The sequence below is a fragment of the Peromyscus californicus genome, unplaced genomic scaffold, assembly GCF_007827085.1.
Source record: "Peromyscus californicus insignis strain IS unplaced genomic scaffold, ASM782708v3 Scaffold_7__1_contigs__length_154581171, whole genome shotgun sequence".
NCBI classification, from domain to species: Eukaryota; Metazoa; Chordata; class Mammalia; order Rodentia; family Cricetidae; genus Peromyscus; species Peromyscus californicus.
This window is the reverse complement of record NW_026294595.1, coordinates 7165723-7190836: the sequence shown is the minus strand read 5'-3', so window position 1 is coordinate 7190836 and position 25114 is coordinate 7165723. Positions and strand designations below refer to the sequence as shown.

The 25114-nt window shown below is 47.0% G+C and overlaps 1 long non-coding RNA gene across 7 annotated transcripts in view; it reads right to left on the bottom strand.

Annotated features, from left to right (window-relative positions):
• Positions 1-944: 944 nt before the first annotated feature.
• Positions 945-25114, bottom strand: part of LOC128101338 (uncharacterized) — a 35381-nt gene continuing 11211 nt past the window's right edge. For 4 of the 7 annotated variants that reach the window (XR_008215064.1, XR_008215065.1, XR_008215063.1 and 1 more), the window contains exons 2-4: positions 7705-7848; positions 7381-7466; positions 945-3917 (exon numbers count right to left, since the gene is read on the bottom strand). This is a non-coding gene — a long non-coding RNA (uncharacterized LOC128101338). Of the gene's footprint in view, positions 3922-7380; positions 7467-7704; positions 7849-25114 lie in introns of all 7 variants that reach the window. The other 3 variants (XR_008215067.1, XR_008215061.1, XR_008215066.1) reach the window with 3 other exon arrangements.

Sequence of the window (25114 nt, the reverse complement as noted above, 5' to 3'; positions counted from 1 at the left end):
AGAAGCATCCAGAGTCTCAAGTCACCTCAGCCGCTGCTCCTTCAGGCTTTGCGTCTGCTATGGATGTGAGGGCAGTGTGTGTGGAACCTCTGCCCCACAGCACTGACCTCTTCCACCCAGGAGAGGAGGCAGAGGCATGATTGTGAGCAGGGTCCTAGGGCGCCCCAAGCTTCGAGTCAGGGAGTTCCGGTGGGGAGGGCTCTGGCCTGCCCCTACAGAATGACCTGGGTCATCTCCTCTCCCTCTCCTAGAAGAAAGGAATTCTATTAGCTCTGTGCCCTGGGCCTGCAGATGTGCAGTGAGTCTCTTGAGAGCCTCAGCAGGAACAGGGAGAATTTCCTTAAGAAATGACGTGATCATTGGATTATTAGTATGTGTTTTGGTTATGCACAAATTCTTTTTTCACTATAAAAAATAAAATCTACTCAGGAACACCGAAGGCAAAAAATATTTTGGTCAGTCCTTTCCAATTTTTTTTTCCTCTGAATTTGTAAAAGTGTAGGCAATTTTTTGAACAACAACAAAAACTGTGGAGTTTTGTGATCTACTTTTCCTTCCTAATAATCTGAAATGATTCCTTTACCAACAACTATGCTTTGGCTTCTGGTAGCCTGGTCGGGGTCTTGTCTAGGCATCTTTTGCTTGTGATTTTTGTGGTCATTTAAATTTTAGTGTGTGAATGTTTTGCCTGTAAGTATTGTTTTTGGTTTGGTTTGGGTTTTTAAACAGGGTTTTGCTGTATTGCCCTGGCTGTCCTGGAACTCACTCTGTAGACTAGGCTGGCCTTGAACTTACAGAGATCTGCCTGCTTCTGCCTCCCAAGTGCTGGGATTAAAAGCGTGAGCCACCACACCTGGTGCCTGCATGTTTTGTTAATTCCAAAGATTGGAGGAGAAAGGCCACCAACCCAAATCATTGTAGCCAAATTAATTAAAACAAGCAATTAATTAAAACAAGCTTTTTTATTCGTATACACAGGCTGCCTCCCCCTAAGGCAGGATTAGAGAGGTCAGCATGGATGTGAGGAAGACAAGGATTTTATAGCTCAAGGGTAGGGGGTTTCCAAATGGGGGATTTGCTAGGCAAAATAGGCGGGGTTCCAGGAGCAGAACATCATAACAAGTTGTTCCTAATGATCGCCTGAAACAGAGACATGGTTGCAAGGTGGTGGGTCATAACAAGGTGGTCATAGAACCTTTTGAAACAAAGGTAGGATTGCAATATGGTTATAACAACTTTTTGAAACAAAGACATGGTTGTCATTCCTGGAACAAGCAGTTCAGAACAATTTGTAGTTATAAGGTTACAGGTGGGGCACAGCCCAATCCTTGAGAAACAGGTTTAATCATAAACAGAAATGAACCTGGTTTTTCTTTACTATAAGATGGCTTTTAAGCCTAAAATGGAGGTAGGCTGGTTCATTCATTCCCCCTTGTCTTATATGTCCCTGTCAAATCCTCGATAAGGTCCTAGCAGTCTTTATTTGGGGGGAGGGGGATAAAATTTATAATGCATAAATTATACCTGTTTGGTTATCATAAATAGAAACTTTTTTGTTGTTGTTGTTGTTTGAGACAGGGTTTCTCTGTGTAGCTCTGGCTGCCCTGGAACTTGCTTTGTAGACCAGACTGGCCTCAAACTCACAGAGATCCACCTGCCTCTGCCTCCCAAGTGCTGGGATTAAAGGCATGAGCCACCACCGCCCAGCTAGAACAAATATTTTCAGGCAATACACTCTTGGTATGCCAATAGGTACTTTAAGTAGCCATTTTGTCCCTTTGCCAGGGAATTTCCTTGGACCTAATACTCCAGCCCTTCATTAAGGACAAGGGATGCTGTACTCTCCTCTGTAACTACTTCCTGTTGAAATTAGGACACCAATGTCAAGGCCCAGGAAGGCTGGAATGTTAGTCAAAGGCCAGGAGGGGATTCAGGCAATGGGGCATTCATCAGAAGCATCTGGCTTGCTGACCCAGCTGAAGAGTCAGGGAGCAATCATAGCTACTGGACTGCTTCACATCAGCTTGTAGCCAGTCCAGGGATTTCCAGTTTCATAGAAGTACCTGGGGCTGGGATGGTGTAGATCACTTTTGGAGAAGTTTGTAGTCGGAAGCTGATTTCTGGACGGTGTCTGCCAGCTAAATTGCACTCTGCCAAGACAGATACAGACCAGCGACAGAATTTAAAGGTAAAGAATTAAAGAAAACCTTTATATTTGGAGCTTCCCTCTCAGGAATAGGCAGCTCAGGCTGATGGTTGACAGGAGCATTTACCTGGAGTCCATTTGACCTGTGAGAGGTGGATTCAAGTCTTATGACTTTCTCGATTCCTGGAAGCTTACATTATCATTGTTTGTAATTTGTCATAACTTATTTAGACTTTATATCCTCAGAAGTTTATAATTTAAATTATTTTTAGACCTTTGTAATTTATATAAACCTTAAACTTTTTTATCCAACTATTTACCATTAGATATACATAAGCTATTGATTACTGAGAGCAGTCTTTGCAAAGCAAGTTCCTTTAAATAGTAAAAGTTACATGTGAAACCTGTTCATCCTTTAATATGAAGCCTGTTAGTAAGGCAAACCTGTGTGTGAGTTTGCCTTTTTTATTAGGTGACCTAATTGTTCTAGAAAAGTAAAGCCTGGTTTTTATATGTGAAATGCATTGATCAGGCAGCAGCTGGTGAATTAATGAAGTGCCAGTTAGCTGTCAATATCATCAGAGATCTGAGAAGGATAAATCATAGCAGGAAGTACCATCCAAATGGCCTATGTGTTAATCACCTACTACCTAGACAGCTGCCCTAGGCTCCCATGGGCTCAATGGCTTCACTGGGGGCAGCGGACTTGGGTCTTCAGCTGTCATACAGGACAGCATCAGCCTTAGGCTACCTACCAGACCCAGGTCTGAGAAATTTTCCTGTGGAGGAGGAACCTGGGGGACTCACATTACTGTGACGAGGCAGAGCAGAGCAATCAATCCAACAGTGTCCACAGCTTGTGCAGGACCCTGGTGGCAGGCGAGATATGGGGCAGTTTTGCCCAGTGGTTAGCATTGCCACAATCCAGTGGAATGGTCATGTCCCATCTGTCTTCTTTGGAGACCCTAGGGTTCCCAGTACGAGCATGCCTGGAACTAGAGCAGATGGTTGTGAGCCACCATTCAGGTGCTGGGGATTGAGCCTGGGTCCAGGGCAGTCAGCGCTCTTAACTGCTGAGGCGTCTCTCCAGACCTTTGGGAGTTTGGTTTTGTTTCATTGTTTCTGAGATTTTGTTTTTGGCTGCACTCAGCATTGTTTTGTTTATTTAAATTGAGGTGATGGCCTGGGAAGACGGTTGCGTGAATAAAGAGCAGACTGCTTGAGCAAGAGAATCTGAGTTTGGATCTCCAGTAACCTTGTGAAACCAGGCCTGCAGAGGGTGCTTGCCACCCCAGTGCTGGGGAGGGAGGTGGAGACACAAGGATCCCTGTAACTCCCTAAGCAGCTGGTCTAGTCAACTGGTGAGTTTCTGGTTCGGTGAAAGACCCTGTCTCAAAACAACGCATGGAGAGTCAGAGAGACGGGGTTTCTCTGGCTTGAGGTTGGTCAGGCTCTTTTCTTTCTGTTTTCTACTGGTTCTGTCTTTTCTGTTTCTCTTTTCTCGTCTCTTGGCTCTTTGAGTTTTGTTTCTCACTCTCTACTGACGTGGCTTCTCTACCTCTCTTCATTGTTACTGTCAAAGTATCAATGTGGGCTGAAACTCAGTGGGTCAAGCACTTGCCCAGCCAGCGCACAGCTCTGGGTCCCTTCCCCAGGACACACAAACCAGACACATTACACAGTGGTGCACACCTGTGATCCCAGCACCAGGAGGGGCTGTCAGGAAGATCGGAATTTCAAGGTCATCCTTGACTTTGACTCCAGCCGAGGCCTATCTCAAAAGAAAAAAAAAAGTTAATTCGTGAATTTACAAGGTTGAAACACTACAACCATCAATTTCCTTCTCAGACAATTTTTAGCTTCATGCTACCCACATCTGATTCATAGGAACTGGCGTGTTTGTTAAAACCCAAGCTGCTCTTCCATGCAGTGTGTGTTTTAATTGGCTTCATCTCTGACTTACCCTTTCTTCCCAGGTCCTCAGCCCTCCTGGGGTCACGCTCCTGACTGAATTGTGCCTTCCCAGTGCTGGGATTAAAGGCGTGCCCCATGGCCAGGCTGCTTTGGTTTTTTAATTTGCATATTTCTTTCTTTCTATTGGAAGCAGTAAAAGCATGTCACAGTGCACACTTGTGAGGTCAGTGGACAGCTTGCAGGAGTCAGTTCTCTCCTTCCACCAGGATGGAACTCAGGTCATGAGCCTTGGTACCAAGTGCCTTTACCCACCTAGCCATCTGAAGGGCCCTGTATGTTTTATTTTAAATGCATATTTTCCTTCCAGAAGTTCCATTGGTATTGGAGTTCCAAACGTGTCTGGGGCTGGATGGATAGCCCAGTTGGTTAAGTCCTTGTTGAGCATGGCTGAGGGCCCAAGTTTGAGCCTCAGAACTCACATGAAAAAGCCATCATGGTGGAGGGCACTTGCAATCTCAACTTGAGAGTCTTGCTATGTAGTTTTAGGCTAGCCTCAAACCCTTAATCCTTTTACCTCAGCCTCTTAAGTACTCAGAACGTAGCTGTGCATCAATACACCCAGTGCGCACACGCTCTCCCCCTGTGTCTCACTGTGTATCTCTGGACGTCCTGAACTTGTTATGTAGCCCAGGCTGACCTCTAACTCACAGAGAGGCACCTGTCTCTGCCTCCCAAGTGCTGGGATTATAGGTGTGCCCCATCACATTTAACCTAGGTGCCAGGCTCTTTACTAAGCCCTTCAAGATTTTGCTACCTAAGACATGAACTTCCATTGTTCATAACTTAATTATAAGAAAATTGAAGCTGGGTGCAGTGGTACATGCCTTTAATCCCAGCACTCGGGAGGCAGAGCCAGGTAGATCTCTGTGAATTCGAGGTCAGCCTGGTCTACAGAGCAAGATCCAGGACAGTCAGAGTAACATATGTGAGACCCTGTCAAAAAAAAAAAAAAAAAAAAAAAGGCCGGGCGGTGGTGGTGCACGCCTTTAATCCCAGCACTCAGGAGGCAGAGGCAGGCAGATCTCTGTGAGTTCGAGGCCAGCCTGGTCTACAGAGCGAGATCCAGGACAGGCACCGAAACTACACAGAGAAACCCTGACTCAAAAAAAACCAAAACAAAAGCAAAAGAAAAAAAAAGGATAAGATCAAGGCTCTAATCCCAGCCTCCTGGTTCACATCTCCAAATCTTCCACTACCCACCCCTGCAGATGCCTGGTGATGGGGTTGTGCTCGCCAGAGATTACAAAACATGCACTTGGACCTTTAGGACAGGCTGCTGTCTGAAGCAGCCCTGCTCTGCACCTTCGCTAACTGTGCTGAGAGCCCTCCCACAAACCAGGCGATGCTTGGGTTTACAGACAAGCCAGGCCAGGAGAAAGGGATTAAGGAGCCCCCCCAGGTCTGGGGAGCCACCGCCTTGCTCCTGGGAAGTCACACAGCCTCCTGACCTCAGCCCCAGCAGGGGTCCTGAGCCAGCCACCTCCTGGGCAGAAGGCTGGCCTTTCAAGGTGTTTTCTCAAGCTGGCTGAAGAAACAGCCCAGCAGTGTGGCTTCCTGCTGAGATAACCTCTGCTTTCTCCGTGCCCCTTCCCACTTGGCCGGAAGAGGACAGGCTCTATCTTACCCCTTACAGGAGGAGAGAGCGTGGGTTGGAATGTGTCTCCTGATAACAGGGTTTGTGTGGGGCTGGGATCGGGGTGGGCTGCCTGTCCCAGGCTCTCGGGGATGTATGGGGCTGGATGATAAGGGCTCTGCAGGGGCCTTGGAGCTGAAGCGCTGTTGGAGCTGAAGCGCTGTTCTACAGCTCTGGACCAGAGCTGAGAAAGAGGCCCAGACCTGGATCACATGTGCGGGGAGCCTAGCATGGCTGTGTGCTGTGTGGGGTGCAGAAGGGGGAGGGGGAGGAAGGCAAGGTCCCCAGTGGGTCCCAGTGTGAGAGGCCTCCAGGAGGCTGTGAAAAGAGGCGCATGCCAGATGTGAGACTTACGTATGCAGCCACCTACAGATACCACATGGAATGACTTAGTTAAACAGCACGTGGTCTTCTGGGCCTATGGCACAGACCTGGAACCGCAGCGCTTGGGCGGCAGAGGCAGAATGATCTCAAGTTTGGAGACTATCCTGAGCTATATAGTGAGATCTAGCTCAAAAAATAAATGAGGGCTGGGTGGTGGTGGCGCATGCCTTTAATCCCAGCACTCGGGAGGCAGAGGCAGGTGGATCTCTGAGTTCGAGGCCAGCCTGGGCTACAGAGTGAGTTCCAGGACAGGTTCCAAAGCTACACAGAGAAACTCTAGAAAAATAACTAAATAAATAAATAAATAAAACGAGAGCCTGAGGTATAGCTTAGTTGACAGAGTTCTTACATGCACGAAGCCCTGGGTTTGATTCCCCAACACCTCATAAAGTAGCATTGAGGAGTTGGAGGATCAGAAGTTCAATCACCCCTGGCTGCCGAGTGGATTTGAGGCTAGCCTGGAATACAATAATAATTATCAATTAATAGTTAATAATAATAATAATAATAATAAAATGATGATGATGAATGCATATGTGAGTATGAGTTCTGGAATCAGCTTAGGCTTGAGTTCAAAGCCCATCTCATCCGTTAGTAGCAGGAGGCTTTGTTCTGAAGGAGCCAGTGTCCCTATCCCGAGGATGAGCAGGGGTTTTAATGCCCACCCACAACTCTCAGGAAACAGCTTTCACAGCATGATGTTGGAATTCCAAGAGCCAGGTGGCCAAGGAGTGAGCCTATTCTTACAAGGCCCAGAAGGTCTGCAACAGTCATGCCAGGAAGGTGGCAGAGACCTGGGCAAGCTCCTGGAGTCCTGGGCAGGAAAGGCTGCCCAGGCCAAGGAGCCAGAGCTGAGAGCCTGTCTCTGAGGGATCTGTCCTTCCATCCTCCCTGGCACCCGCTTCTTCCCTGCTGACCCGTAACTGTCACAGCTGACCCTGTGAATTCCTTGTCTCCATCAGCCAGTGCCTACCCAGAGTGACCAGAGTCCCTGGAACTAATGCTATGTGCCTCCGATGGCTTAAGCGCAGGGCCCCTAGTCGAGTCCACTCAGCTCTGGCTGGGGCCCTGTGGGCGGGTGGTGAGCTGAATCATAGGACCCCTGGCTTCCTGGACAGGCATGGGCACACAGCAGGCCCTCTACAAAGCAATTTCTAGAAGAATAATTCTTGTGCCTTAGCACCAGAGCTCTGAAGGACGCTGTCTGGGGACAGCCCTGAGTGGGGTTCTGGCCTCTACTTACCGAAGAGGGCACAGCCTGAGGTGGACATGCAGGTGGGAGGCGCCAAGAGTGTCCCTGCTGCCCTAGGACTTCTGTGTCTTGTGATGCTGCAATTCAAGAGCCCCTGACTCAGCAGGGTATTAATAGCCCTGGCAGCTTCCCAGGGGGCCAACTCTGCCAGGAGCCAGTCCAAAGGACGAGCTGTCTCCATGGATCCACGGCTAGTCCCACAGCCCCTGGCTGCTTCCTCATTTACTCCCCCCACAACCCCCTGCTGCCCCAGAGCCCACGCTCTCTAGAAGGTAGCGTGGCGTAGACTCCCCTCCCACCTCTAAGCAGTCCTACCTGGAAAGGACCCAGGAGGGCTGACAGGGGGCAACAAGTCAGAGCTCGACGCAGCCTCCGGTTTCTGATGTGGAGACTCCACAGAGGGCTCCATTTCTCACTGTAAAGTGGGGATCTCGCTAAGACTTCTCATTTCTGGTTTTGCTGTGAGGACAAAATGAAGTAGTTGTCACAAAGGCAAAGCTTGGGGCTGACATCTTGTTTTTTTTCCTAGACAGAGTTTCTCTGTGTAGCTTTGGAGCCTGTCCTGGAACTCACTCTGTAGACCAGCCTGGCTTTGAACTCACAGAGATCAACCTCTGCCTCCTGAGTGCTGGGATTAAAGGTGTGCACCACCATGCCTGGCTTTTTTTGGGGGGGAGGGGGGTGGAGGAGGGGGAGAGACTGACATCTTGTCATCCCTGTTACCACGTCTCTGGGTCAGAGCACCTGGCCGTCAACAGTCTGGACTGGATTTCTGTCCTTCGGCGCCCTCTACTGTCCACAGGTTGCTGTTGCAGCAGCCCTGTCTGTTGTGGACTCTACGTCTGTTTGTTCCTGTTTTGGTTTCTTTGTTCTTTTTCTCCCTCCCTCTCTCCCTTCTCTTTCTTTTTTCCTGCTTGTTTTGTTTGTTTTGAGATAGGGTTATGAATGCACAGCACAGCAGACAGGGCCCCCTTCCCCCTTCCCTCTGGAAGCTCAAAAGACCAGACAGATTGGCTTGGGCATTGATGAGATGAGCCCTGGGGTCCTGACTCTCAAAGCTGGACAAACCCCAAGGTCTCTGAACTCCTGAGTCTTTTTCTGCAAAGAGGCCATGAGACCTTATAGGGGAGTGTTGGGGGGAGGGACAGGAGGAGCCAGGAGGAGGCAGCCAGGGAGGCCACAGCTGATAAGCACAAGAAGAGGAGGAGGATCTGCGAGGCCATAAAGCCCGTGCAGGTCAAGGTTATCAGGACTGGAGTTGGGCCCAGGACAGGAGGCAATGAGACACAGAGGGCTGAATGTCATGATCAGTGTGGGAGAATGCGTAGCAATGACCCCAGGGCGGTGTGGCTGTGGACGAATGTCAGAAACTCCCACCCAAGCCCAGCCCTGACCCCACTACCCTCTGTGGCCTGAAGCTAACCTCTCTTTCCCCATCTGCAACATGAGGAAGTTGGCCTATTCACAGTTGTCTGTCTGAAACCTGCCTCCTTTAGCCAGGGTTAGCCCCAGTCTGTCTGTGCTGCACAGGGACCTCCAGCTAGCCCAGGTGTGAGGATCCTGATGCTCCACTCCAGACAAGTACATCCATCCTGAGGTCAGTGTGAGGTCAGGCATAGATATGATGGAGAGTGTTTTGCCTCGATGTGATGATGGGCCTGGGTTTGGGAGTTTAACCCACTCCCTTGTCTGACCCTCTTTGCTTATAGACTGCTATCGATCAAATTGTGCATCCTCTAAAGTAGATGCATTGAGGTCCTAAATCCAGGCCCCTAAATGTGACCTTGTTTTGCCTTTCCAGCTTTAATGAAGCTGCAGTAAGGTCATGAGGGTGGCCCTGGCTTACTGAGATCGCTGTCTTTACTAAAAAAAAAAAAAAAAAAAAGGGCAGGGGCCGGTAGGATAGCTCAGCAGGTAGGTGTGTTTGCCACAACCCTGCCAACCTGAATTCAGTCCCTAGGAGCTGAACAGTGGGAGAGGTGAACCAACACCCAGCAGCTGTTCTCTGACCCGAACACAGACATCGGGGCATGAACACATTCACACACAAACAATTAAACATGGGAGGAAAACCAGGGTCATACCAGGCCCAGAATGTGAGTCCCAATCCCAGCAAAGGACGAGCAAAGTTAGGGCTGGGGCACTGCTCAGGGACCAAAGTGTTTTTACTGTGCAAGTGTGAGGACCTGAATTCAGACCCTCGGGAACCGGGCAAAAGCCAGGAGCAATAGTGTGCATCTGTGATCCCAGGTGGCTAATCCCAGCACTCGGGAGGCAGAGGCAGGCGGATCTGTGAGTTTGAAGCCAGCCTGGGCTACAGAGGGAGTTCCACTACAACCAGGGATAACAGAGAAACCCTGTCTAGAAAATTAATTGATTAATTAAAATAAGGTGGAGAAAGATAGCAAAATTGAAAACACACGGGGTGGGGAGGGCAGAGAGAAGAGGGCGTGAAGGTACAGGAAGAAGGAAGCTTCTTCGGAGGGAGCCTTGGCCTTGAACTCCTGATTCCCCAACTGTGAGGCAATACATTTGTGTTGTTTAAGCTCCCCAGTCTGTGGTATTTTGTTACCAAACTAAAGCACAGCGCCCTAGCCCTAGCCCCCTAGCCCCCTAGCCCTAGCCCCCTAGCCCCCTAGCCCTAGCCCTAGCCCCCTAGCCCTAGCCCCCTAGCCCTAGCCCCCTAGCCCCCTAGCCCTAGCCCCCTAGCCCTAGCCCCCTAGCCCCTAGCCCTAGCCCTAGCCCCCTAGCCCTAGCCCCCTAGCCCCCTAGCCCTAGCCCCCTAGCCCCCCAGCCCTAGCCCTAGCGCTAATCCTCTCGACAAACCTGAAGCTCACCGGCGAACTCCAGAGATTTGCTGGTCACAGACACATACAACACTGGCTATCACAGGTGTCTGGGGATCCAAACTCGGGTCTTCATGCTCGTGTGGCAAGCAGTTTGCCAGCTGAGGCATCCTTCCCCCCCCCCCCGCCCCCCACTATCTCACCATGTAGCCCTGGCTAGCCTTGAACTTGCTATCCTGCTTTTGCCTCCAGAGTGCTAGAGTCCCACCGCACCCTGGAGCCTTTTGTTGTGAGACATTCGTGCTCTCTAGCCCAGGCTGACCTTAAAGGTGCAGTCCTTCTGCCTGCTCCTCCTGTGTCTAGACTGTACTCATTCCCAAGCTCACAGTGCTCAGGCTCCGTGTTCGGATGGAGAGACCAGAGACACCCTAAGCGAACCCTCCTTCCAGAGCCACAGATGGCTGTAACTGGAGCAAATCTAGATCTTGTGGCACCCCCTGCTGGCTAGCGGCGGATATAGCATAGCGATCAGCTCCCCAGAGCCCGGGAAAGGTGTTGGCTGGAGATTATGGTAGGCGGGTGAGGGCGCTGCAGGACGCTCAGCTGGCAGTGAAGTGCTTGTACCTGCTGACTAGAGAAGTAGGTGAAAATCTCACAGAACCTAGACAGCAAGAAAGGCCCTTCCAAAGAGAGGTGCAGGTCAGGGTAAGATGCAAATACGAAAGGTTGGAATCTCCGTTATAGGTGAGGACCCAGCCATGGACCCGACCATGAATGCGTCCAGGTCCTTGGGGGAAGTGGCATGTCTTCCAGAGCCTCAAATGGTAGCGTTTCCAAGTAGATCAGAGACAGGCGGGATACAGGGTGGGGGAAGAATGCCTGGACACCCAGCCCATGCCGGTGAGATCTCCCCAAGGATGAGAAGACCAGAGCAGGCTAGGGAGTGCACAAGCGGCTAAGTATCCCATGTGTGGATACAAATCGCAGCTCTTGCTTCAAAGGGAATGAGAAGAGATAGTTTTATTCTTGGACAAGGGTGACTCGATGGATAAAGTATCTGCCAGGAAAGTTGAGGACCAGAGTTCAGAGCCCCAGATCCCAGAGGAGAACCGGCAATGGTGGCCCATGCCTTTGATCCCAGTTCTCAGGAGGCAAAGGCAGGAGGATCTCCGTGAGATCAAGGCCAGCCTGGTCTACATAAGCAAGATCCAGGAGAGCCATGGCGACTACACAGAGAAACCCGGCCTCGAGGAAAAAAAAAAAAAAAAAAAAAAAAAAAAGCCAGAGAAGAAGAGAATCCTAGGGACAAACTGGCTGTCTAGACTACCCAGAACTGGAGAGATCCAGGTTCAGTGAGAGATCCTGCCTCAACCCATAAAATGGAAGCTAGTGGAGGAAAGTACACAACATCAACTTCAGGCATACACACACACACACACACACACACACACACACACACGTGTCTACATACATGCAAACGTGCATACACTCAGAGGCTAGAACCCTAAGCCAAATAATCTCCTTCTGTAAGTTGTGTTTTATCACAACAGAAAAATAGCCAAGACACTGGTTAATGTGGTTCCTGGGGAACCAGGCAATGGTAGGGCACACCTTTATACCCAGCTCTCCAAATGCAAGGGCAGGTGGATCTCTGTGAGTTTGAGGCCAGTCTGGTCTACAGAGTGAGTTCCAGGACAGGCTCCAATGCTACACAGAGAAACCCTGTCTGGGGAAAAAAAAAAAACAAAGAAAGGAAAAAAAAAGATATGATTCTATGATTCTAATGCAAGAAATCCATGGAGTCTGCTTAAAGGGCAAGGAATTTATTAGGGGATAAAAACTCACTACAGCATGGGAGATTTATCGTAGGGTCCTGGAAAGCCGAGCTACAGTCCACACTGTTCTTCTGCCTGGTCCATCTCAGCATCCCAAACCATGATGGAGAGAGTAATGCCTACATGCATCCCAGGTCGTAAGGGTCTTGAGGCCATGCCCCAGGGGCAGGTCATAGGCAGGTGGAGCAGTTACCTGCTGCATTTCTAGGGGCCATGTTTCGAGGTCATAGACAGAACAGATACCCACTACACGATTCCTGGGTGGTTTGGTTTTGTTAGACAAATTCCCTCTGTGTAGCCCAGGCTGGCCTCAAACTATCAATCCTCCTGCTTCCATCCTTCCAAGTATCGAAATTACAAGCAGGTCCCACTGCACCTGGCTCTACCTTGTTGTAAAAAGAAAAATATGGTTGAAATGGGATTTTATTTGTTTGGAGACAGTTTTTTTGTTGTTATTTTGTTTTTTAAGACAGGGTTTCTCTGTGTAACAGCTCTGGCTGTCATGGAACTCGCTCTGTAGACCAGGCTGGCCTTGAACTCACAGAGATCCGCCTGCCTCTGCCTCCAAGTGCTGGGATGAAAGGTGTGCGCCACCATGCCCAGCTCTGGAGACAGGGTCTTATTTAGACCAAGATGGCTTCAAATCCTCCATGGAGCTGAGGCTGGCCTTGAACTCTTCGATGTCTGCCTCCCAAGTTTTGACGTGGTTTAAGTATCTTGATCCATGAGTTCCCATTTCCTCTCCACTTACCTTCCTATCCTTTGAAACTTGTTAGAGAAATGTGGTTGTTTGCCCTCAACCCTGAAACCTGAGCTCTGCACCCATGGTAGGAGAAAACTGATATTCATAAGTTGCCTTCTACATACCACACACACACACACACACACACACACACACACACACACACACACACACAGAGAGAGCAAGTCAATAATGTAAACAAGGAAAGAAACTACAGATGGTACCGAGCCCTAGGTATAGAGTTCTTCATATTCTATACATATGTGTAAGAAAGTTAATTTACAAATTAGATGCAGTGGGAGATTAATAATAAATAAATCAGCAATAACAAAGAAGTAATCAAAGTTGCTTAGACTTCTAGAGTTTATTTATGAAAACTTCCACTAAATATTTGTTTAGTTTTGAAAGAGAGTCTAGTGTGCAGCTCAGTGTCTTAGTTAGGGTCTCTATTGCTGTGATGAGGTACCTCGACGGGAGCAACCTGGGGAAGAGAGGGTTTATTCCACTTCCACATGACAGTTCATTATGGAAGGAAGTCAGGGCCGGAACACATGCAGGGCAGGAACCTGGGGGCTGGAGCTGACAGAGGCCATGGGGGAGTGCTGCTTACTGGCTTGCTCAGTGTGGCACTACCTACGATGGGCTGGACCCTCTCACATCAATCGCTGATTAAAAAAATGCCCTACAGATGTGCCTGCAGGCCAACCCTACGGAGATATTTCTCGATTAGAATTTTTTCTTCCTAGATCCTACCTTATGTCAAGTTGACATAAAACTAGTGGGCACATCCAGGCTGGCCTCAAAGTTGCTATGTAGCCAAGGATGTCCTTGATCTTCTAATTCCCTTGCCTTCACCTTTCAGGTGCTTGTATGACAGGCCAATGTCATTCTGTCTAGTCTAAGCAGCAATGAGGATGGGACCCAAGGCTTAGTGCATGCTAGGCAGGCATCGGAGCAGCCAAGCCACACCCCAACCCCTCCATTTAGTATTCTCAGACGTGTTTGTTGAAAAACTGAATTTAAGCAAAGCTACAGACAAGGAGACTCTGCCGTGGTGCCTAAGGGCCTCAGACACTGTTCTATTGCTGTGAAGAGACACCATGGCCACGGCAACTCTCATAAAAGAAAGCATTTAATTGGGACTGGCTTAGAGTTTCGGAGGTTTAGTCCATTATTATCACGTCAGGGAGCATGGCGGCACACAGGCAGACATGGCGCTGGAGCAGTAGCTGAGAGCTCTACATCCGGTTTGGGCTTTTGAAAACCTCAGCAAGGCCACCCCAACCTATTCTTTCAAAGAGTTCTACTTCTTGGTATTCAAATCCATGAGCCTTTGGCGGCCATTTGTATTCAAACCACCTCACTAAGGGTGTTTTCTTCCCCCAGGAATCACTGTTTCCATGAAGTGACACACTTATTTTATGTGGTCGTTTGAAAGAAAATGGCCCCCAAAGGGAGCTGTGGCCTTGTTGGAGGAATTGTGTCACTGTGGAGGTGGGCTTTAAGGTCTCATATATGCTCAAGACATGCCCAGTGAGACAGTTCATTTCCTGTTGCCTGTGCAAGATGTAAAACTTCTCCAGCACCATGTCTGCCTGCACGATGCCACATCCCACCATGATAATGGACTGAACCTCTGAACTGTAAGCCAGCCCATTAAATGTTTTCCTTTATAAAAGTTGCCGTGGCTCCCCCCCCCAAAAAAAAAAAGCTGGGCAGTGATGGTGTATGCCTTTAATCCCAGCACTTGGAAGGCAGAGGCAGGTGGATCTCAGTGAGTTCGAGGCCAGCCTGGTCATGCTATCTCTGCACAGTAATAGAAACCCTAACTAAGACACCTTATCATCCAGTATCATCTAGTGTAGCTTGAGTTTTCCTGCCTGGCCCACAGTCAGGACAAATCTCTCTCACCCGCCAGTCCCACAGACGCTCAGACCCGACCAAGTAAACACAGAGACTTATATTGCTTACAAACTGTATGGCCGTGGCAGGCTTCTTGCTAACTGTTCTTACAGCTTAAATTAATCCATTTCCATTAATCTATACCTTGCCACATGGCTCGTGGCTTACCGGCATCTTCACATGCTGTTTCTCATCATGGCGGCTGGCAGTGTCTCTCTGACTCAGCTTTCCACTTCCCAGCTTTATTCTCCTCCTTGTCCTGCCTACACTTCCTGCCTAGCCAATGGCCAATCAGTGTTTTATTTATTGACAAATCAGCAACACATTTGCCATACAGAACATCCCACAGCAATCTAGTCCACCTTGGCGTTGGGGTATAACAAAACTTAAGAAAGCATACTTCAAGGGGCTGGGCTGCTCAGATGGGAGAATGCTAAGCTACCACACATGGAAGCATGATTCAGTTCCCAGCACCACATAAGCCTGACATGGTTTGACATGGCTGTACACACCTGCAACACTGGCATTCAGGAGATGGAGGCAGGAGGACTGGAAACTTAATGTCTACCTTAAATTCACATCGAGTTTGAGGCCAGCCTAGGCTACATGAGACGAGTGGCTAGCATGTTTAATCCTAACACTCTCGAGGCTGATACAAACAAGCCTGAGTGAATTCCTACAGGAAGAGTTCCAGGACAGCCAGGGCTGTTGCACAGAAGTTGCTTTTTGTCTATAGCACAGCAGCTGCTCCTGATCCTACCACTGCTTCAGCTGCTGACTGCATCCCATGGTTGCTGCACAGGAGACAAATGTTGTTTTAACTAAGTCTCTGTTCTTTATTTTACCAATAAAGCCAGATGCTGGGGTGAAAACCTGCTAGCTCAGAAATACAGGGAAAGCAGCTGGGTGACCTTCCTCCGCAGCTGTTGTCTCAGAGAGTTTCTCTTACACTGTCTGAAACAAAAACTTTTCCAACCAGATGTCCCTCCCTTCTACTTCCTGTGCATCTCTCTCTCCATCCTCCTGACTTCCTCTTACTTGCTACGGTTTGTTCCTATTAACTGGTTGCTTGCTCTGCCTCTCTACCTATGGTTGATTTTACTTAATTAATGCAATCTTGGGGTTCACAATGTGATCAAATATCCCACAACACACAGAGAAACCCTGTCTCAAAAAACAAAAACAAAAACAACCAGCAAGATGTCCCATCAGGGAAAGCCACTTCTTGCTAAGACAGGTGGCCTGAGTTCCATCCCTGGGACCCACAGAGAATAACGCTCCCCCAAGAAGCCACAGGTTGCCAAATAAAAAGCCCAGTGCCAGGTGTGAGATGCCTACCCTCAAGTTGTTGGTTGGGACAATCTCAGAGACTCCAAAACAGTAATTACCATAACATGATGATAAGATCCTATTGCTGAAAAACAACACATACCTTGGTCACAGGAAAGCTTCTTCCATTCTTGCTAGACATCCTAGCAGCAGAAGGCACTGAAGTGAGCATCAATCCCCTACAGAACTGTGGGCCCTGTTAGCTACAATAATGACTCATGGCCAGATAAGCTCTTAGGTGCAGCAGTGGCGTGAATGTTCGGGGTAACCAAGCACTTTCTGGGTAGCTTTAAGGCCTGATCCAGAGGAAAAACACGGGTCTGGTGCTGTAATCCTGACTGAAAACGCATGGTGGGAAACTCATAGGACCCAGGGGTAAGCATACTACATCATTTCACTGAATAGATACAATAGCAAACTGCCTTCTAAATTCCTGTCTCTAAAAAACTCAGGTGTGGTGGTGTATATGTCTTTAATCCCAGCACTGGAGAGGCAAAGCCAGGAGGATCCCTGTGAGTTCAAGGTTAGCCTGGTCTACACAGAAAGTTTCAAGGCTACATAGTGAGACCCTGTCTAAAAAAAACAATAATAATAAATTCCTATCTCTACAGTCATAGATTAGTGCAGCTGACATCAACAGAGATGTTCTTAGTGCAAAAGATGGTGGTTAACATCACTGGTCTGTATGTCAAATGTGTTGCTGATTGGTCAATGAATAAATCACTGATTGGTCAGTGGCCAGGCAGGAAGTATAGGCGGGACTAACAGAGAGGAGAATTGAGAGAACAGGAAGCTGGGTGAGAGAGACACTGCCAGCCGCCATCAGGACAAGGAAGATGTAAAGTACCGGTAAGCCATAAGCCACGTGGCAAGGTATAGATTAATAGAAATGGATTAATTTAAACTGTAAGAACAGTTAGCAAGAAGCCTGGCACGGCCATACAGTTTGTAAGCAATATAAGTCTCTGTGTTTACTTGATCGGGTTTGAGTAGCTGTGGGACTGGCGGGTGAGAGAGATTTGTACTGACTGTGGGCCAGGCAGGAAAACTCTAGCTACACTACATAGTGAGACCCTGTCTAAAAAAATCAATAATAATAAATTCCTATCTCTACAGTCATAGATTAGTGTAGCTGACATCAACAGAGATGTTCTTAGTGCAAAAGATGGTGGTTAACATCACAACTAGTCCAAGTACCAAGTACCGAGATTGTCTGTGGAGTGCTTAACTACAAATGGAACATCTGTATCATACCCCCCTCTCCCACAGGTCCATTGAGAAAGAGGAGGTGGAAAGATTATAAGGCATGGAATATTCCTTTACACTGTGTGAATATATGTCACTGTGATTTTAATAAATCTTTAATAAAGACTCTGACTGGCCAGTGGTTGGACAGGTAGAGGTTAAGCGGGACATGCAGACAGAAAGAGAGAAAAAAGAACAGGGGAGGAGTTGTCTCAGGAGTCATAAGGAGATGCAGAGAGAAGCAAGATGAAACTGTCATGTTGAAAAAAAGTACCGAAGGGGGCTGGAAAGATGGCTCAATGGGTAAGAGCACTGGCTGCTCTTCCAGAGGTCCTGAGTTCAATTCCCAGCACCCAGTGACTCACAACCATCTATAATGATCTATAATGAGATCTGGTCCCTCTTCTGTCATGCAGGCATACATGCAGGCAGAACACTGTATACATAATAGATAAATAAATCTTTAAAAAAAGAAAAGAAAAGAAAAAATGTACTACCACATGGCAGAGTGTAGATAAGAAATATGGGTTAATTTAAGTTATAAGAACTACTTGGAATTGGGAATTTAGCTCAGTGGTAGATCACTTGCCTAGCAAGCACAAGGCCCTGGGTTTGCTCCTCGGCTCCAAAAAGCAAAACAAAAACAAAAACAAAACAAACAAACAAAAAAAAGAACTAGTTAGTAACAAGCCTGAGCTATTGGCCAAGCATTTATGATTAATAAGTCTCTGTGTGGTTACTTGGGAACAGGCAGTGGGACAGAAAAGTACGCCTACATATGGTGCCCAAACATCCAGCACCTACATCCACATGAGACCTGAGAAAGCTTACCAAAGGTTCCAAACACACAAAAATGGAGCCAAACATGGCTTTCTATTCTCATGTCTCTCAAGCCGGTACAGAGATGCACCAGGGCTTGAGCCGCCAGCTTGAGCGTCACCAGAGCGAGCCCTGCCAGCAGGCCATGAACTAAGCTGCATGGCAGGTTTACATTTTGCTCATGCAGAGAGAAAAGATTACAGATACACAGTAAAGACAGATCCAGATGGAAAAAACACTAAACGGGTCACAGTGTGTTTAAAAATGTACATAGGCTTGGGAGAGAAAAGAAAAATGGTATTTACAATCATAGAAAAAAAATAGTGCCAGACAGCAGTGGCACACGCCTTTGATTCCAGCACTGGGGAGGCAGAGGCAGCTGGATCTCTGTGAGTTCAAGTCTAAAGAGTGAGTTCCAGGACTGTCAGAGCTGTTGCACAAAGAAACCTTGTCTTAAAAAAAAAAAAAAAAAAAAAAAGCCGGGCGGTGGTGGCGCACGCCTTTAATCCCAGCACTCAGGAGGCAGAGCCAGGTGGATCTATGTGAGTTTGAGGCCAGCCTGGGCTACCAAGTGAGTCCCAGGAAAGGCGCAAAGCTACACAGAGAAACCCTGTCTCGAAAAACCGGAAAAAAAAAAAAAAAAAAAAAAGAAGAAGCTGGGCAGTGGTGGTGCACGCCTTTAATCCCAGCACTAGGGAGTCAGAGTCAGGTGGATCTCTTTGAGTTTGAGGCCAGTCTGGTCTACAGAGCAAGATCCAGTACAGGTGTGGGGACCTGAACCACCAGGAACTTAGGTCACCTGTAAAGAGGTGGCCTGGAACCAAGGAAAGGTAAGTGCACTCTGCTCCCCTGTTCCCCAGCCTCCCTCTTACCCAGAGACAATCAGACTCAGCAGGGAGTCAAGTCAAGCAAGAACTTGTTTATTGATAGGCAGTAAGCCTCTTTTATACCAGAAAACCTCAGAACCCTAGGAGGGGGTGAAGGAACCAACCAATCATTTTAAAGGTCACCCTATTTACAAGTTGTTTATGCCCTGACATCATCTCCTGTTTTTAGTATCTTATCTTAGCATCTTGAGCTAACTTCCTTTCTCACCATTTGTCTCTAATCTCCACACAAACAACCCAAGCTAACTTCTTAGCCATCCTTTGTATCTATTCTCTGCACAAACAGCTTAAACTAACTTCCTCTGGTACCATTTGTATCCACTCTCTGTGTAAACAGCTTAAAGCTTAAGCTCTATCTAAATTTCTTTCGGCACCCTCTTGGCAGCCCATGTATGCCCCACAGACAGGCACCAAAAGTACACAGAGAAACCCTGTCTCAAAAAACCAAAATAAATAAATAATAAATAAACAATTAAATAAATAAAGCCAAAAGAAAAAGTTTAAAAATAATAAAGTCTTTAAAGAAAGAATAAAGAAATATAAAGGGAAAAAGCCATACAAAGATGGAAAATACACAGAGTCTGGATCCTGTGTGTTATTGTGTTGTCTTTGAATTTTCTGATTGCTAATGAAGAAATGACAGCTGCTAAGACACATTGGAACATAAAAACTGATGGATTAAACCAACCTATCTATTTTTAAAATGTCTTGACTTCAAAATGAAAGTCAATATGTTACTTTGGGGAAGAGGTTATGCTTTTATTTCCACAGGAAATGAGAGGCTGTGGATTCATTCCAGATTGATATGGATCTGGTTTGATCTGGGAAGATGCTCTGAAAAATCCTGGCTACAGACATAAAGAAAGAAACCTAGAAAATCTACAAAAACATGTAACATATTTTCCTGCTCAAACATAAAACTAAAAAAATCATCTTTGGCTGACTTGTGTACAACGCACAGTCTATACTTGTGTTAATGCAGATATGTATGTTACCTTTAAAAGTTTATGTGTTTTCAGAACAAGGGGACCAGATACCAATGAAAATGGATGACCCAGGTGATCCAGCATCCACAACAGTTTCAAGGCTGCTTACTGACTGAGATGGACAAGCCTCACAGACTAATCCAGCCAAGACTTAATCATTATCCTAATGTTCTCAAGATTCCCCCAAAGATTCCATTGCCCTCAAACACCAGGAAGCAGTCTGGAAAAAAACAACACCTACATTCCCAAAAGATTGGTTATGTATGCTTGTTACCATTTGAGGGGGGTTGGTTACAAGTCATTATTAGTCATAATGAGGAAAAAAACTAAACAAAAGAGAGTTAAATTCAAAGATCTCTTTCTAAAGGAAAAAAGGGGATAGGAATGATAAGGAAAAAAAGAGTTAGATTATTAAATCTCCTTTAATCCAAAAAACAACTATTTTGGTATTTTACATAGGTATGGATTTTGGTACAAATTTAAACTTATTTTTGCTATATTATATGTATGTTTCTACTCTTGTTTGGGGTATTGTGCTTATGCAACTCATTTAAAAATGTAATGTATAGTTAAAAATATAGGTTAATAGTCATCTATAATAATCAAACTTGTAGTCATATTAGGTATATTTTCAAGGCTAAACAGATACATTTAGACAGATAGTCTTCAAACACCTCAAAGACCTAAAAATATGGCATTTAATATGTTCAATAACTTGGAACTTTTCATGACAGTGAGACATGTCTGCTCCTGACAGCACCAATTTACTTCAAAAGAAGATGATGGGCATCCAAGAACCTACATATGGAGTTTGCTTTCTTTATGGCAAAAGCTAGCCATTTGGGCGAAGAAACTGCCCTTGCTTCAATTGCTGACAGTATACTGTCCAAACTGGACCAGCAGGATGCAAAAGAAAGTGACTGCCAAACTTTGCCCAGACAAGGAAGGACAGTCCTTCCAAATTCCCTGCTTCACAAAAATGTCTGTCAGATAGACTAGGCCTGTAGACCAAAGTTGGATGACCAAACATTACAAGAAGAACTTCGGGTGACTGTTCAGGCAGCCAGATGTCCCTATCGTTAGGTAACATTACACCCTTCTGGGGTCTTTGATGGGCTAAATAATTAGACTTAAAGTTCTCCTCAGTTATGATAAAAGGCAAATTAGATATAAAACTTTAGACTCACAAAGATAAGATAAACAATAAAGTACTTTCTCTAATTTTTGTTTGTTTGTTTTTTGGTTTTTTGAGACAGAGTTTCTCTGTGTAGTTTTGGTGCCTGTCCTGGAACTCACTTTGTAGATCAGGCTGGCCTTGAACTCACAGAGATACACCTGCCTCTGCCTACTAAGTGCTGGGATTAAAGGCGTGAGCCACGACTGCCCGGCTACTTTCTCTAATTTTGCCAAATACAAATGGACTGGATATTGTAACTGCTATTCTTTTTTTTTTTTTTTTGGTTTTTCGAGACAGGGTTTCTCTGTGTAGCTTTGCGCCTTTCCTGGAACTCACTTGGTAGTCCAGGCTGGCCTCGAACTCACAGAGATCCGACTGGCTCTGCCTCCCGAGTGCTGGGATTAAAGGCGTGCGCCACCACCGCCCGGCTGTAACTGCTATTCTTACTTGATAACTGTTTTTGTTGTATATAATTTTATTATGTTAAAGTTAAAACCTTCCTTTTTAATTAAACAAAAAGGAAGAAATGCTGTGGAATAATCCTTCTGTACACTGTGAAAATGTGTTGCTTTCATTGTTAGTAAAAAGCCAATTGGCTGATTGTTGGGGCAGAGAGAATGCTGGGAAGAAGGGGTGGGGTCAGGAGAGTCACAAGCCAGACCAGAAGAAGCAGCATGGGAAGTTCATAGATGAGGTAAACGAGCCTCGGGGCAGCACATAAATTAACAGAAATGGGTTAATTTAAGTTGTAAGAGCTGGCTGGAGACAAGCTTAAGCTATTGGCCAAACATTTATAATTAATAATAAGTCTCTGTGTGTTTATTTGGGGAGCAGCTGGTAAGATCCAAGAGGTTGGGAAACACTAGCGTGAAACGGTGTCTTCTAGACATAATAGAACTACTATATAAAACATGTACTTTCGCCGGGCGGTGGTGGCGCACGCCTTTAATCCCAGCACTCGGGAGGCAGAGCCAGGTGGATCTCTGTGAGTTCGAGGCCAGCCTGGGCTACCAAGTGAGTTCCAGGAGAGGCGCAAAGCTACGCAGAGAAACCCTGTCTCGAAAAACCAAAAAAAAAAAACATGTACTTTCAACAACTGTGGCTTTCTGCACAAGATAAAGTCAGTTAGTATTCCAGCATGGAGTGTGGGGAGACTGATGAACTTTTACTCCTAACAGAGGAGCTTTTGACAACCATGCTGCCGTGGATGGCACCACACCCTGCAGTATGTGGGTAACCCAAATTAGAGTCTGTGGGTTACTAAACCCACAAGTTGGGAGGGGTAGGGGTGGAAAGAGGACCTGGGAGGAGTCAGGGGAAGAAATGTGACATGAATATGATCAAAATACACCGTTTCTAGGTGCTGGAGAGATGGGTCATAGGTTCAGTGTTGTTATTTGTTTTTGCTCTTTTCTTGGGGGGGTCTCACCACTCAGCTCCCAAATAAGTCACACACAGAGACAGGGTTTCTCTGCGTAGCTTTGGAGCCTGTCCTGGAACTCACTCTGTAGCCCAGGCTGGCCTCGAACTCACAGAGATCCACCTGCCTCTACCTCCCGAGTGCTGGGATTAAAGGCATGAGCCACCACAGTCCAGCAGAGGCTTATTCTTGATTATGAATGCCCAGCCTTAGCTTGGCTTAGTTTCTTGCCAGCTTTCCTTAACTTATTCCATCTATCTTTTGCCTCTGGGCTTTTACCATTCTCTTATTTCTATAAATCTTACTCTTACTCCATGGCTTGCTATGTAGCTGGGTGGCTGGCCCCTGGAGTCCTCCTCCTTCTCTGGCTCCTAGATATTTTCACTCCTCCATCTTTTTTCTTATCCTCCCAGATTTCTCCCTCTATATATTCTTTTTGCCTGCCAGCCCTGCCTATCCTTTCTCCTGCCAGGAGTTCAGGGCCAGCCTGGTATATAGAGTGAGTTCCAGGACAATCAGGGCTACACAAAGAAACCTTGTTGGGGGGTGGAAGGAGGAAATGCCTCCATAAAATCAGGCTGTAGGGAAGCCTGTGGCACATTTCTTATATAGTGATTGAAGGGGACCATTGCGGGTGGTGCCATCCCTGGGCTGGTGGTCCTGGGTTCTATAAGAAAGCAGGCTGAGCAAGCCAGTAAGCAACACTGCTCCATGACCTGCCTCCAGGTTCCTACTCTGCTTGAGTTTCTGTCCCATATTCCTTCAATGATGAACAGTGATGTAGAAGTGCAAGTCAAAGAAACTCTTTTCTCCCCAAGTTTCTTTCTCTTTTCTTTTTCTCCACCTCCCCCCCCCCCCCCCCCCCCCCCCCCCCGCCGCCCCCAGACAGGGTCTCACTATGTAGCTCTGGCTGTCATGGAACTCGATTTGTAGACTAGGTTGGCCTTGAACTCACAGAGATCCACCTGCCTCTGCCTACCAAGTACTGGGATCAAAGGCGTGCACCACCACCGCCACCCAGCCCATCCACAAGTTTCTTTGGTCATCACAGCAATAGCAACCCTAACTAAGACACCTTCATGTGCTTTCTTTTCTCAGGCCACTTGTGACCCCTCCTTTATCTCTCCTCCACCCATAATTCCTAACACCAGGCTTCCTGCACTTGGCCTACTTCTTTAGAGTCAAAGTGCTGTGAGTTTATCACCAGGCCCAGGGCTCATGGTCCCTTCCCCATCTTCAAAGAGTTTGACCATTACTTCTGCAACTATGGTCAGATTTGAGGATTCCTGGGTTTGCTGGGATCATCCAAGATGGCCCCATATGTCAAAACCCTCACTTACATCCACCCAATCCCTATGTAGGTCCAGTAGCAACACACAAGTGCTGGGGATTAATGAGGATCTGCACACCTCTGTTTTGGAGGGTGGGGAGGGTGTTCTTTTTGGTCACAGCTGTTATAAACCTTGGTGTATAAGTATTCTCTTTTCTCTGAGGACAGCCAGTCCACTTTGATCAATGTATGTATGACGTGTCTGCATGCACTTGTGAGGCCGCAGGTCAACCTTAGATGCCTTCCTCAATAGCTCTCCACCTTCTTTTTATTTTTATGTCCATGAGTAGTTTGTCTGCGTGCACAGATGTGCCTCATGTTCATGCTGCTGCCTTTGAAGGTCAGAAAAGGACATCAGATCCTCTGGAACTGGAGCTCTAGATGGTTGTGAATCACCACGTGGGTACTAGGAATTGAACCCAGGTCATCTGCTGTTGTGGGATAATCCTTTTGTACACCGTGAAGATGTGGCTCTAGCTAAGACACCTGATTGGTTTAATAAAGACCTGAATGGCCAATAGCTAGGCAGGAGAGAATAGGCGGGACTTCCAAGGAGAGAGGAACTTTGGTAAGAATCTGAGGTGTGTGGGATTAAGCCAGCCTGACGTAGAGGGAATCAGACGTACAGTATGGAGGAGAGGTAACGAGCCACGTGGCAGAATGTAGATTAATATAAATGGGTTAATTTGTTATAAGAGTTAGTTGGAAACAAGCCTAAGCTAAGACCAAGCATTCATAGTTAATAAGAAGTCAAAACCAATTCCACTTTATTTTTTGAGACACGATCTCTTACTGAACCTGGAGCTCACCAAGCTAAACAGACTTGCCAGTGAGCTCTGGGGGACCCTTCTGTCTCTGTTCCCTGGCCCCAGCTCCAGGGTTCCTTAGGTCCATGGCCACAATGAGTTCTTTATATGTGTGCAGGGAATCCTATTCAGTGCCTCATGCTTGCATAACTATCCCTTTACCCACTGAAGCTGCCTCCCCAGCCCTGACTTATGTCATTTTCCATAGTCACCAACAGGACTCAGGACCAGCAAGATGGTCCAGGGGATAAGGCATCTGCCGCCAAGTCTGAGGACCCGAGTTTGATCCCCATGGTGGGAGGAGAGAGCCAACTCCCAAAATTTATCCTCTATGGTGCACATGCCCACACACATACATGAAATAAAATACAAAAGTGGCTTTGGTTTTCATTTCCCTGGTGACTCCTGGTAACCAGCATTTTCCTGTGTGCCCATTTGGCGTCTCTTCTGGGAACTGTCTA